Genomic DNA, 15,387 nt, shown 5'->3' with positions numbered 1-15,387 from the left:
TCCCACACTCTCACACAGTATCAGAGAATGTTTTTGTTTTGGATTTCCAGCATCCACAGTTTTTTTGTTTTTATCTATTAATAAATGAACTAATGACCGAAAGTAATCGAAATGATGCTAAAGCAGTTTGATTCATCTTTAGATTTCACGATCCTGTCTCCAGGTCAGTGCTCTTAATGTGACGTTTTGGATGGCTCTTAAAAGAGCCTTTGTTGTGTGTTTGGTAGAAAGGGTCGAGTTGTTCAGCCGCCGAAACCATAGAGAGTGCGGTCCTGGCATTTCAGAGCGTATACCACATCCATGGCAGTGACCGTCTTGCGCTTGGCGTGTTCAGTGTAGGTGACCGCATCCCTGATCACATTCTCCAGGAAAACCTTCAGCACCCCGCAAGTCTCCTCATAGATCAAACCCGAGATCCGCTTGACACCGCCACGGCGAGCCAGGCGGCGGATTGCTGGTTTGGTGATGCCCTGGATATTATCACGAAGCACTTTGCGGTGCCGCTTTGCTCCGCCTTTACCCAGTCCTTTTCCTCCTTTCCCTCTGCCAGATATGATGATTCTTCACTCAAATCGCTGCTGAATATGAGAGACGCGCTGCTTCACGTTCCTCTTTTGTAGAGCCCGCCCCGACCTGACTGAGAAAGGGACAGAGAGTGAGAGGCGGGGCGGGGAGGAGACTGAGTCGAACTGATTTGTTTTCGAATTCTGGGCACCATTAGTGAACAGGGCGCTCGAAACAAATCTTACTCAATGGAACATCTTGTTTATCTATAGTTAGAAACCCAGATCTTTTAAATCCAGACCTGTCAGCAATATCCCCGCCTCATTCCAGTCGTTTCTACAACCAGACAAACAGTCTGCTTCCATTTCTAGGACAGCTTCTATTCCATTAACACACAACTCCCCTCCCAGAAGCATTGAGACTTTTACTAACACCTCTTCCAGCTGAATTGGAGAATACAATGTGTTTGGGTTTGAGTTGTGACGCGGCGTTTGGCCAAGGTTGAGTTTGAGAGATTTGTAATCTACAAGGCAGTCAAGAGGTATGAGGAGCAGGCAGAGAAGGAGAACTCAGGTCACAAACACACCAGCCTCTAAACCAGTTAATCTGTAGGTGTAACAAATGATTGGGACGAAGAACCAGATAAAATCGGATTACGGGCCTGTAATTTAGTTTATTCAGCGGGAATTCGAAAAGTTTTGCTAAAATTGAACCGGTCAGTGAAAGTGTCTGTCTAAGAAATGGAAATGAATACTGGCTGAAATTTAAATGGTTGGTATTGAGTTTGTGACAGCAAATCGATTAATTTAAGGGCGGTGTTGGTCTACTTATTTCAGACAGAACTTCATCATCCCTTCCAGGATAAATTGCATTTTTTTATTGTTCGGTACTTTTGTGGTTATCTACATGGAGCCGTTGTAGTTGGTCTCTATCTTTGACTCTTTCACGGCCTGTTCCCCGGGCAGCAACAGACCTTTTCCTGTCTCGATGTGTCCACAGAACCAGCAGGAGCCAATTTATTATGGACTGGTGACATCTTCTCGCTGAACGTGAGACGTGCAAAGAGGTAAGTTCTTTGGGTACGTTTTAAATGAGTGTGAAAAATACACAAGCATGGTGAGAGTTATTGCAAAGCAGTTTATCATTCAGACGCAAAATGTCAAAGATATAGGGTGTTTCGCGGTACTGTAAATGCTGACTGTAATTTAAGTGAGCGATGGTGGTTTAGTGGTGAGCATAGCGGGTTCGATTCCCGGCCATCGCAGCAGTGATGTGAAATGGTCAGACCACAATTACATCCCTCAGAGTGTAATTCAAAATTAGGTAAAGTTAAAGAAGAGAGTGTGGGGCGATTTGCAATAAGAAAATAAACTACTAACGAAATAAAATAGATCTAACGTTTTCATCACTCACGTTTTTCGATCGTAAAATTCGGGCCTAGGATGGAAAGACGCCTCACCTCCTCCCCCTCACATATTTCCGATATGTGAATGATACGTTTGCTATAGTTAAATCCGCAGCTGCATGTAACAATTTCCTTACATGTCTTTATGAGTTCCATCCTGCGCTCAAATTCACCTATGAAATGGAGCAGTCAAAATAGCTCCCCTTCCTTAACACCCTAGTTGAGGAATCTGCCAGAGGATTCTCTACCAGGTTTATCGGAAGCCGACCTTCACTAATCAATATACGCGTTGGGATTCTTACAGTTCCACGCTCTGTAATATTGGTCTTATCGGCAACTTTGTAAACAGGGCCCGAGCCATTTGTTCACCATGCAAGCTTGATGCTGAAATCGGGCTCATCAAAGGCATCCTGCAGGGTAATTGCTACCCTGATCAGATCATTTCGCGCTGTGTATCACACAAGCTCATGACCGGGCCTGAGACCGTCACTTTCCACCCTGAAGTATATTCTCTATCAGTATAAATTGTTGTCTTCCCCTTATATTGGTTTTCTTGGAAGTGTCCTGTTGACTGCAGAAGGAAAAGCTTTGACATGTCTCTTTTTTTCAGCCATTCTCAAATACATTGGCGCTTGTTTTAAATTTGAAAACCCGTTTCAGCTCTGCCAGTTTGGCTCCGTCACTCTGCGGCCCATTTTCTCATTGACCTTCGAAAGTTGGTGAAATAGGCTGCTCTCTGATTGGTTACAAATGCCACCCAATGAGATTCCGAACACATTGACCATTCAGAAGTAAAAAACAAAAACTGCGGATGCTGGAAATCCAAAACAAAAACAGAATTACCTGGACAAATGTTGAAGGGTCATGAGGACTCGAAACCTCAACTCTTTTCTTCTCCGCCGATGCTACCATTCAGAAGTGGCTGACTGCATTCCCCAGAAGTTCGGTGAAGGGTGAGTGCGGGAGGAATTCTTCATTCGTGGTGTAAGTGTGTGTAAGATTGTAGAAAGACCGGTGGAAGAACTCAGGCCAAAGCCAAGTATCACTCCTCCCGGGCTGGACTGCAGCTCCCCGCGGGCCGTGTTCACAGGCTCCTGAGAAAGAGCAGCTATGCTGAGCGTGTGGCTGCTGGAGCGCTCCGCTCTTCCGATTGTAACATTCCCGGCCGCTTTCAGGGGAGAGGGTCAGAAATCAGCCGTTTCTCTCTGTCCCGATGAAGCCTGTGTGAAGGAGTCGGTCGGTAACCTATGTTATTGCGTTTCCAGTGAGCTGAGATTGGCTCTGTTTAAAATCGCTGCTTTGTTACCGCCGTTTACAGATAAGAGATTGACAAATTTAATCTGTTCCTAAAATACTGCCAGGATTCTGTGACGCAAAATGCAATATTACAGCTCCTAAAGTGTGAGATTAAAATTGCCGGGAAATTAAGTCCTCATTTATCACCCCACCAGCCTCCGCATTCAAAGGATCATCCTCCGCCATTTCCGCCAACTCCAGCATGATGCCACCACCAAACACATCTTCCCTTCACCCCCCCTATCGGCATTCCGTAGGGATCGTTCCCTCCGGGACACCCTTGTCCACTCCTCCATCACCCCCTACTCCTCAGCCCCCTCCTATGGCACCACCCCATGCCCACGCAAAAGATGCAACCCCTGCCCCTTCACTTCCTCTCTCCTCACCGTCCAAGGGCCCAAACACTCCTTTCAAGTGAAGCAGCATTTCACTTGCATTTCCCCCAACTTAGTCTACTGCATTTGTTGCTCCCAATGTGGTCTCCTTTACGTTGGAGAGACCAAATGTAAACTGGGCGACCGCTTTGCAGAACACCTGCGGTCTGTCCGCAAGAATGACCCAAACCTCCCTGTCGCTTGCCATTTTAACACTCCACCCTGCTCTCTTGCCCACATGTCTGTCCTTGGCTTGCTGCATTGTTCCAGTGAAGCCCAACGCAAATTGGAGGAACAACACCTCATCTTCCGACTAGGCACTTTACAGCCTTCCGGACTGAATATTGAATTCAACAACTTTAGGTCTTGAGCTCCCTCCTCCATCCCCACCCCCTTTCTGTTTCCCTCTTCCTTTTGTTTTTTCCAATAACTTATATAGATTTTTCTTTTCCCACCTATTTCCATTATTTTTAAATATGTTTAAATCTTTTATGCTCCCCCCACCCCCACTAGAGCTATACCTTGAGTGCCCTACCATCCATTCTTAATTAGCACATCTGTTTAGATAATATCACCAACTTTAACACGTATGTGTTCTTTTGTTCTGTTGTTTGTGACATCTTTTGATGATCTGCTTCTATTACTGCATGTTTGTCCCTACAACCACACCAACCCCCTCCACTTCTCTCTCTCTCCCCCCATCCAAACACCGCCCCCCCCGCACCACCCCCCCACCCCACCCCACCCCACCCCCCACACACACCTTAAACCAGCTTATATTTCACCCCTTTTTTGGACTCACTCAAGTTCTGTCGAAGGGTCATGAGGACTCGAAACATCAACTCTTTTCTTCTCCGCCGATGCTGCCAGACCTGCTGAGTTTTTCCAGGTAATTCTGTTTTTGTTTTGGTAATTAAGCCGTTCGGCTATTATCTTTTTTTCCCTCAAATTGGCGGGATTTTCGAATTTGAAAATATAAACCAATTGGCGCTTCCAATTCTTGCTACCTGGCTCTCCGATTGGTTGAAGATTTGGATTGACAATGGACTGACCAATCAGAGCTAGAGCCTGGCTAAAGCATCTCAAACCATTCACAATGATTATTTATAGAGGTTAAACTGATCTGTATCTTCCACCCCACCTGTACTTGAGTCCTAAAATATACTTTTTTCCAACAGGCAAATAATTGAAGAAACCAGAATAAATGTGGTGTTTCCTCCAGCCAAGCTAGAATGAAGATTCCCTCCAGCTCCTCCCACACAGTACGTATATTATCACTAACAGAGCGCAGAGACACAGACAGGTCATCAATTTCACTGTGTCAGACAGCAGAAATAGTTCCAGAGTCGCACTTCCCTTCCATCCCTCAAACATTGCAGGAGAGATAGATGTTGTTCCAATGTTACCTCGACTCAGTACCACAAACGGGTAGTCCACATTCTCAGCCACGATCCAATTTTCACCAGGTCAATCCCACAATAGTACAGCCTCAGCTACAAACTAAATGTCAAATAAAACTGATGCATGTTTCCAAGTACAAGTTTACAGGCTTAACTTAATAATGTACACTGAGATTCATGTTATGCACTGGTACAATATTTGCACACATCATTAGTTTATAAATTGCAGTATTAATTCCCACATTGTGTCCTGACATACATTAGATGCAAATCCAAATCTCAATTACATTATCAGTTTGAGATATTCTAAAAGCGAGTATAACCTGAGGTACAAATTCAGATTCTAGCTAAAACTCACCCTGATTATGAAACTGAGAAGCAATATTAATTTGATGAGTATGAATTGAGCTATAAACTACATTCTAAATCCTCACACAGTGTCAAATTAAAGATACTTTACCAATTCAGGACTGAATTCCATTTTGCATTTGTGTGGAAATTCTGACTCAGAATCAGACTGAATGCCACATATCAAATCATTTTGTACAAGACCCCCTCAGTCGAGGGAATATCCCAGTCACCTTTCTCTGGAACTGACTCCAATGCAAGTAGTGTCCATCCTTCAGTAATCAGACCAAATCAGCACCCATTATTCTAGATGTGGTCTCGCCAATGCCCTGAACAGTTGCAGCAAGGCTCCTCCGCTTTTCTATTCCAGTCCCCTTGCAGTTAAGATCAACATTCCACCTGCCCACTTAAGTATTTGATGCACCTGCATGCTAACTTTTTTTCAATGATTCTTATACAGCGGCACCCATATCCATCTGTACTGCAACATTCTGCAATGTCATCTAAACATTTTTTGTAATTCTTGTACAAGGATCCCTCTGTACCACAGGATTCTGCAGTCTCTCTCCATCTAAGTAATATTCTTCTCTCCAATGCTTCTTGCAGAAGTGGACAACCTGACATTTTACTACATTGTACTTCCATTTTATCCCCACTCACTTGAACATCTACATATCTATGCAGACTCTTTCTCCACCCTCCGGTCTCACTCAGCTCTCACTCTCAGCTCTTCCAGCATAGTCCCAAGTTTCTGACGGTTTAGGAAATTCTCGGATCTTTCTTTAGTTCAAGATGGATGACCTCACTCTTCCCAGTATTGACCACCAACGGCCACAGTTTTATTCACTCACTGAATCTGTCAATGACCCTTTGAAACTTGCTGCTCCCATATACGCTACTAACCATGTCACCTAACTTAGTATTATCAGCGAACTTGAATATAGGCTCGGAGTTATTAAAATTTACAATGAAACAGAAAATGTTGTAAAAACTCAGCAGCCCTGGCAGCACCTGTGCAGAGAGAAACACAGTTAATGATTGAGTCTGTATGACTCTTCATCAGAGCTCGCCACAACTTTACACTTTGTGTCTCTTATTCAATTTTGTATCCATGCTGTCGCTGCCCCCTTAATCCCAGCTGCTGGAATTTTACCAATACGTTCATTATGTGGGACTTTTTCAATTCCCCTTGGAAGTCCAGACACACATCATCATCCTCACTTCCCTGGTCAATGCTCTCTGACACGTCACCAAAGAGCTTTATTAAGTATTTCAGTGCTGATTTTCTGTTAACCATTCTGTGCTGGTTATCATTTATCAACTCATGTTCTACCAAGTGACAATGAATTTTGTTCTGGATTATTGTCTTTAAACGTTTCCCCACCACCAGCATGAGACTAACTGCTCTGTAGTTACTGGGTTTATCCCTCTCCATTTTAAACACGGATGTAACATGAACAACCTGCAGTCATTTGGCTTCACTCGCATCTCCAAGGAGGATTGAAAGATCGTGGCTCGAGTCTCCGCTATTTCCACCCTTCATTCCCTCAATAATCCAAGGTGTATCCAATGTGGATCGAGCAGCGGTTCTACTGTGAGCGGTGCCAGCCTTATGATAGCTTCCACTTCATCTATTTTCATCCTATCCAATTTCCCCACCAATGACATTAGCAGCAAATGCTTGTTTTGTGATGACAGGTTTAGTGCAAAGTTTACGAGGCGAATACCAGGGATGGGCCGTTTGTCTTATGAAGTGAGGTTGAACAGGTCAGGCTTGTATCGCCTGGAGTTCAGGAGAATAAGAGGCAACTAGATTCAAACCTTTAAGATCCTGAGGGTCTTGACAGGGTGGCAATGGAGAGCACGTTTCCTCTTGTAGCAAAATCTGGAACTTGGTGTCACTGTTTAGAAATAAGGGGTCACTCATTTCAGATAGAGTTAAGGATTGCTTTTCTATCTGAGGGTCAAGCGTCTTTGAAGCTCTCTTCCACAAAAGCTGGTGGAAGCAGAGTCTTTGAATATTTTAAAGGCAGAGTTAGATAGATTCTTGATTAACGGGGTGTGGGGGTAGTGAAAGGTTATTGGGGTAAGCAGGAATGTGAGGTTGAGTTTATAATCAGATCAGGCAGGGTCTTATTGAATGGCGGAGCAGGCTCGAGGGGAGGAATGGCCTACTCCTGCTGCTAATTAGTTTGTTTGTATGTTCTCATTTAGTACGTCAGTCATGGCCTCTCCCCGCACAGGATCTCCAAATCAGCCCCCCTTTCAGTGACTGCCCTTATGCTGGTAAAAAAATCTTCAGTGTTTTCGGTTGTTACCTGCAAATCTTTTTTCATACGCTCTCTATTCTGATCTAATTTCCTTTTTCCATCTCTCCTCTGCACTTTCTGTATTCTGCTTGGTCCGCTAATGTATTATGAATCTGATTATTATCATCAGTGTTATTTGGAGTTCCCACAGAGCACAGGATGTGTAGGCAACAGATCTCAGCTGTCCCAACATTTCACTGAAATGTGTTGTCTATTTAATTAAAGTTCTCGTTATTTAGAGAGTTCCATTCTTTCCCTCTTGTACTTTTGCTGCAGTCTCTCAGTTAAAATTTAGAGTGTTCCACTCCTTCCCTTTTGTACTTTTGCTGCAGTGTCTCGGTTAAAATTACACAGCAGCTCCTTCCCCCTCTGCACTTAACCCTCACTTGCAAAAAATTGAAAATTTTAAGTCTTCACTCTGAAATTTACTCTCTCTGTGTTTGAGCTCACAGGTCACTTGAGTTCTTGTTTGTAATTTAATTGTTCCATATAATTTACCTGAAAGTAAGTATTGATTTTGAATATCAATTCATTTGCACTGTAATTCCAGTTTATTTCAATTCAATATATCAACAAACTAGAAGTTTGCTCCTAGTTTCTATGTTTTCAAAGGAAAATCTAGAGGTGACTTCTTTGTTCTGCAATAACGTGCCTGCTCAACTCAGTTCAATAAATCATGTTTTAAACAGAATGCTTTATCCAGACAATACATCTACTTGATGAGCTGATGGTGCATGGAGCACTCAGCTTTTACACACTGATCGTCACAAGAGTTGATTCAGTTTTGATGTTGACTTGTTCGCTGGTGTCGATTTACTCAGACTCTTCACGTGATTTCTGTGCTGTCCAATGAAGCTTTCTCAGCAGAGCTCTCAATAATAACAACTTTTCCTCATAGGATTTCAAACTTGATGGTTTTTGAACTATTTTATCAAATGATTTAGTTTTGTAAAAGTCACAGTCGCTCTCATGATCAAGCAGAAAGTTTAAATGTTGTGTTTTCAAGCAGCCGACATCTTTATTTGAGATATCATTGAGACAGGATTTTGAGTTTGAATCCAGTCACAAAATGTTCCGATGAAGCTCAAGGTTCGCTGGAGGAACAGCGCCTCATCCTTCAATTAGGAACTTTACAGCCTTCCAGTGTGAACATTCAGCTCAACAATATCGCTCTGTAAAAACTGCCAACATTCTGATTTCCTTCTGTTCGCAGATGTGGTTTTGAGCCTCTGTTTCACTGAGATGTTCTGAATTGCTCTTTTTCTTGACGTCGCAAAGCGCTTTATTATTCAACACGTCTGTCCATTACAGGGGCTGATGAAAGATCCAATCAGTGAGGGACGCATTCACCCTTTTAAAAAATTATTTCAGGGGATGTGATCGTCGCTCGCAAGGCCAGTAGTTGTTACACATCCCAAACTGTTCTTGAACTCAGTGACTTTCTCAGCGGGCAGTTAAGAATCAAACTCATATGTAGGCCAGGCCATAGAAGACATCAGAGAATCACCACCAAGATTAGCGTTAAATTACAAGTTTTAATTATTGAGTTTAATTTCCATCAGCAACGATGGTGGGAAATGAACCCACGTCCCCGGAATATTTCCACTGCTCCAATGTTTCCCCTTAGAGAGAGATGGAAATATCATGTCGAACGGACTCTAAGTCGGATCCCCATGTTATTGTGAACAAAAGTATCGAATCCAAGAAAAGTCGAAGCCAGCTGGCCTCATAACTTGGGTTGGAGAATCACATCAGTGATTCCAGGCATAGCTTCTGCAAAATTACCGCAATAAGGCGGAAACACTTGATAAAGTAATGACGCGTGTGGGATTTAAACCCACGCATGCAAAGCACAATGGATTAGCAGTCCACCGCCTTAACTTCTCGGCCACCTCGTCGCAAAATAGCGTTCCTTAAACATCCTTCTATACTTTTTGCATCCATGAACCGTTGAAATAAATGATCCTCTTTGGTACAGGCCCTGAATATTCGGCGAGATGTGTAAAGATGGAAATGCAGTTTATGTCAATAAAATAAAAGTGCATCACATCAGATCAGGGACTGTTGTAAACCGACTGATGTGAAACACTTCAACCAAATATCTAACATGTTTCCACACAGTGTGAAAACCCACCGCGGAAAGACCGGAACTTACAAGCATTTGGTAGCAAAAAGAAAACCCTCCCAGCCCATTGCAAGCACTGGAAACCAGCTAAAATGTGGTCAGTTAAAATGAAACACTGGGTTTCCCAGCTCTGCTTATCCTTTCAGTCAAGATTGAAACTGAGTGCATTCAGCCTCCCACGTGAATCCACAAATAGACGGTTCCCTCATTTGATGTATTAGAATAAATTCAGAGTCTCATGGCACCTGGAAACGTTCTTGAAACTTGGCATTCATTTATATCACGTGTGTTGAAGTGATGCATCCCCTGCAATGACTTCCCCGGTCCTGATTTCCGGAACTGCCACCACCTCGAACGCGAAAGGAAATGCTGCATTAAGATGGGCTCGTCCGGGAATTGAACCCGGGATCTCTCGCATATGAACTCAATGGAAATCCCAAAACGAGAACCATACCCCTAAACCAACGAGTCACCTACATAACAAAACGCCGTCAAGGAATCCTTTCATTGTCACACATTGTCAATCATAAACGAATTATAGTTCATTCTGGAATTCTTTTCCAATGCTTTAGAAAACCCGGGGACGACTCCAACCAGTGGAGAGTTTCCCGCCTTATTTCCATTCACTTCACTTTTGCTGAGGTTCCTTAATGCCACATAAGGTCAAATGCTTCTTTGAACTCAAGTACTGTCACTTGCACCTCATGTATTGAGTTCGGCTGTTTTCTTCATGTTTGGACCAAGGCTGCAATGAGGTCAGTGACCCTAGCAGAAAACAAACTGAGCTTCAGTGAGCGGGTTATTGCTGAGTAAGTGTCACTTGATCACACTGTCCCTCACCTTCTTGATAAACGAGATAAGGCCGTATTTGCCGGTTGGATTTTCCTGGTTTTTTTTGCGGACAAGACAGACCTGAGCAATTTCCCACATTGCCGGGTAGATGCCAGTCTTGCAGCTGTAATGGAACAACTTGGCCAGGAGCGAGGCAATTTCTGGAGCACAGGTTTTCAGTACTGCTGCAGGAATGGTGTCAGGGCCCAAAGCCTTTGCAGTTACCCGTGCCTTCAGACATTTCTTGATTTCACTTGGAGTGAATGGAGCTGGCTGAAGACTGTGATGCAGGTTTGTGCAAAAGCAAAACAGAGGGAATCACATATGTGGCTCAGTGAAACTCATCAGCTAAGCGGTGAAAGGTTTATTACAAACGGGCTACATTAATTCAGATTTAGATTTGGTGCAAAAGTAGCCATGACCAAGTGCCACACACACACATTTTTCTGATTTGCAGTTAGATGTGCTCCCGCTGTGACGCTTACATACTCATGAGTTGAGAAAGTGTAGGCGCTATCTGGTTGAGGTAATTGAGATGATTAATAGGTTTTAATGCGGAGAAACGATTTTCTCTGGTGGGGTAATACAGAACAAATGGATGTTACCTTAAACTTAGAGTTAAGCCATTTAATAATGACGTCAGGGAGCAATTCACTCAAAAGATGAAAAAAGCTGTTTGTAGGACACTTCCTGTGTAGTGATTGGCCGAGAGCTTATGGCAATGAACTGTTTCTTCGTTGGGTTTTGCACCCCCACTTTTACAAGAAAAACTGGAAACCTGGTGGGAACTGAAACGAGGTGATGGCTGCCCTTTGTCATTATGAGACCATACTCTCTGATATAAGCGGAGGACTTCAGGTTCCTGTAAAACTAAAATCCTTAGGTCACTAGATCAATTCTCGCTCCAAGGAAGCGCGTCTGTCAGTCGAAACAGCTTAGTTGGGAGATCGTTAGACTGAATATCTAAAGGTCCCTGGTTCAATCCCGGGTTTCGGCAGCAAGTAGCAAATCCTTTTGCCTGAGCGTCACCAGTTGCTGCTTGTGTTGCTCGCTAGCTGATGGTGCCAACAGTGTTTGGGGAGACCTCGTCCCACTTTTCAGGGTAGGAGACACTTGCCCTCCTCCAAACCACGCTGGCAGCTCTGTGCCCGCTGGTCCACGTTACTGGAATAATCATCGGTTCAACCTTTCTTGATAAAAACATATGAAATAGCGCTTGTCAACTCAGCTCCCATGAAACTATGCTAACAGCCGTGCAACTCTCATATGTTTCCAGCTTCTGGTTCCTCGATCAGTCATTGAGAAATTAAATTCCTGAAAATCCGTATTTTGATCCATTGCAATGGTGATTTTTTAATGTTAACCAGGGGACTGCAATTGGAATCCAATTAATCCATCGTTTCCCTCTCGTTTATTATTATTTCTTTGTGTCTGTGTCTCTCAGTGATTAGGTCGAGAAATGAGCTCGCCTCAGTCATGTGGCGGACGGATCTCATGAGTATTACAAATATTTACCCTTTCCTTTAAAATTCACATCAAAATTTATAATTGAAACACAGGAAATTCTGCTGAACCTGCTCCAAGGTCACTTCCATGACTCACTGAAACAACATAATTTGACCTTTCAGCAAGCTCTTTGCGTGCAGCCGTTACTGGGGGTCTTCCTCAGTCACGAATATTGGAAGCGGATCTTAGTTTTCTGCAAGTTTAGTGGGAAGCTCAATGTGTCCTCTGCTTTATAGAAGGACTTCGATAGTGACCTGGAGCTAAGTCTCTGAGTGAGCACCCTGTTTTGTGCGGAATTGGAGGAGTGCGCCGTTGGTCTAGTCCCAGTACTTCTCAGGTCGCACCATTTGCTCAAATGTTCATTTCACTCACCAAAATGGCTAATTATTTACTTTCACCACTGTTCCCGAGAACAAAAGAGGTTATAAAGTGCATTATTTCAATAAACAATAAATGTGTTTGTTTATTATATAAAAGGGTATTTTCGAATAGAAAATTAAAGCTTATGAACATACAGTATGGATCTGAAATTACGCAAATTAATCTTTCGACATTCCATATGTCACACACGCACACAAACACACAGACATACACACCCTCTCCCTCTCTCACAAACACACACACACGCACACACACTCATAATAGAAAACCATGATATTAAAAAGAGAAAGAGGGGAAATTAAAGCAAAATGATGGGTATGTTGAAAATCAGCAACAAAAACAGAAAATGCTGGAGAAAATCATCAGGTCAAAGAGCATCTGTGGGGAGAAATAAATAGAGAGTCAACGTTTCGAGTCCTTAAGACACTGCTTTAGAAAGGGGGCAATTTTGCCAAACATTAAACGTCAATGGATCAAGGCAAAGGACAGGGTGTGCAGTCCTTGAGATGGGGACAGTGTTCTACAGTAGCTCCCTGAGCACTGATCTGAGACAATATCAAGCATTTCTCTTCTCAAAGGAAAAAAAAAGCCCGCTTTTTAAAGCACAGTCTCCCAGGTATGTTTTGCTTCAGAACCATGAAATCCATGTGACCCCCTTTGTGCACAGCCCTATCGAGTTGAAATGTTCACAGCCTGATTTCAACATGGGGTTATATGCTTGTCTGAAAGAAGATTCAGACTGGCAGAGCTGGGTGTGGCTGTGGGGCCGGGGGCTGAAGGGTGGTGGTGGTGGTGGTGTTGGGGGGTGGAGTTGTGGGTGGTGGCAGCTGTGGGGATGCAGTGAGGGGAGGGGCGTGTTGTGGGGGCGGATGTTTGTGGCTTAGGCGGGAGGGTTACAGCTTCATATTACTTGACCATAATTTAGCTGTGTTTTAGGAGTTGCAGAAAGTCAGCTTTAATTCTACTTAATAAAGAAGTTCACGGGGAATTAACGCTCAGGGAAGTTAGGCAGCGCTCACTTCAATTGCTGCTCATCACATGTCTAAGTGGCAGTTTCTCAGGGCAGTAAGAGTTGGGATGGGCTTACTTTTGACAGAAAGTGTTGAAGTGGCATTTTCTGCGACAGATCTGATAGCCAAGAATGTGCGGGAAATTAACAGAAAGTCCGACCAGCTCATCCACAAAGTCAAGCTGGTGAAATGAAATGACTGGCGACCTGGTTCTCACCCTGATCACTCGGTTCTCGGATTCCTGCAATGTTCCAATGAAGCTCAAGGTTCGCTGGAGGAACAACGGCTCATCCTTCAATTAGGAACTTTACAGCCTTCCAGTGTCAACATTCAGCTCAACAATATCGCTCTGTAAAAACTGCCAACATTCTGATTCCAGGCATAGCTTCTGCAAAATCACTGGAATAAAGCAGAACCAGTTGAGAAAATAGTAATAAAGTTGAGATTTGAACCCACAGGTGCAAAGCACAATGGATTAGCAATTCATCACCTTAACCTCTCAGCCACCTCACTGTGAAACGACGTTAATAAACACCCTTCTATACTTTTTGCATCCATGAACCGTTGAAATAAATGATCCTCTTGTGTACAGGCACTGAATATTCGGCCAGATATGTCAGGATAGAAATGTAGTTTCTGTCATTAAAGTAAATGCCCAGCACATCAGATCAGGGACTGTTGTAAACTGACTGATGTGAGTCACTTCAACTTAATATCTAACATGTTTCTACACAAAGTGAAAACCCACCGCAGAAAGACCGGAACATACAAGCATTTGGTAGCTAAAGGAAAACCCCTTCCAGCCCACTGGAAGTACCGAAACAGAGTTAAAATGTGGTCAAATAAAATAAAACACTGGAGTTCCCAGCTCTGCTTGTCCTTTTAGTCAAGATTGAAACTGAGTGCAATCAGCCTCCCACGTGAATCCACAAGTAAACACTTCCCTCATTTGTTGTATTAGAAAAAAATCAGAGTCTCATGGCACGTAGAAACATTCTTTAAACCTGACATTCATTTTCATCACGTGTGTTGAGGTGATGCATTCTCTGCAATGACTTCCCGGGTGTTCAAACCTGCTCCTGATTTCCGGAACTGCCACCAGCTCAAGCGCGAAAAAAAAGCTGCATTAAGATGGGCTCATCCGGGACCTCACACATATTAACTCATTGGAAAATCCAAAGCGACCAACAAGCCTCCTGCGTAACGACAGCCAGTCAAGGAATCCTTTCATTCTCACACAAAGTGCAGCAATCATAAGCAAACGACATTTCATGTTGGAAATATTTTCGAATGTTTTCGAAACCCCGGGGATGACTCCAACCAGTGGAGAGTTTCCCGCCTTATTTCCGTTAACTTCAGTATTGCTGGGGTTCCTTGATGCCACGTTAGGTCAAAAGCTTCTTTGAACTCAAGTGCAGTCACTTGCACCTCACGTCTTGAGTTCGGCGGCTTTCTTCATATTTGGACCAAGGCCGCAATGAGGTCAGGAGCTGAGTGACACTGGCAGAAAAAAAACTGAGCTTCAGTGAGCGGGTTATGCTGAGGAAGTGTCACTTGATCGAACTGTCGAAGACATTTTCCCTCACCTTCTTGATAAACTAGAGAAGACGGATGGGTCGGTTTTTGCCACTTGGATTTTCCTGTTTTCTTTTGTGGACAAGACATACCTGAGCAATTTCCCACATTGCCGGGTAGACGCCAGTCTTGTAGCTGTAATGGAACAACTTGGCGAGGAACGAGACTACTTCTGGAGCACAGGTTTTCAGTACTGCTGCAGGGAGGGTGTCAGGGCCCAAAGCCTTTGCAGTTACCCGTGCCTTCAGCCATTTCTTGATTTCACTTGGAGTGAATGGAGCTGGCTGAAGACTGACATCTGTGATGCATTTCCCCAGCTTTGT

General features: G+C 43.6%; 1 non-coding gene across 1 annotated transcript; it reads left to right on the top strand.

Moving 5' to 3' along the window:
* The first annotated feature begins 11,516 nt into the window (after positions 1-11,516).
* On the top strand, positions 11,517-11,589 carry trnaf-gaa. The gene has a single exon. It is a non-coding gene; the product is annotated as a tRNA-Phe (tRNA).
* Positions 11,590-15,387: the final 3,798 nt, after the last annotated feature.

This window comes from Carcharodon carcharias, assembly GCF_017639515.1.
Source record: "Carcharodon carcharias isolate sCarCar2 chromosome 37 unlocalized genomic scaffold, sCarCar2.pri SUPER_37_unloc_1, whole genome shotgun sequence".
Taxonomy (NCBI): domain Eukaryota; kingdom Metazoa; phylum Chordata; class Chondrichthyes; order Lamniformes; family Lamnidae; genus Carcharodon; species Carcharodon carcharias.
The sequence above is the reverse complement of the archived record's forward strand: the minus strand, read 5'-3'. Positions and strand labels throughout refer to the sequence as shown.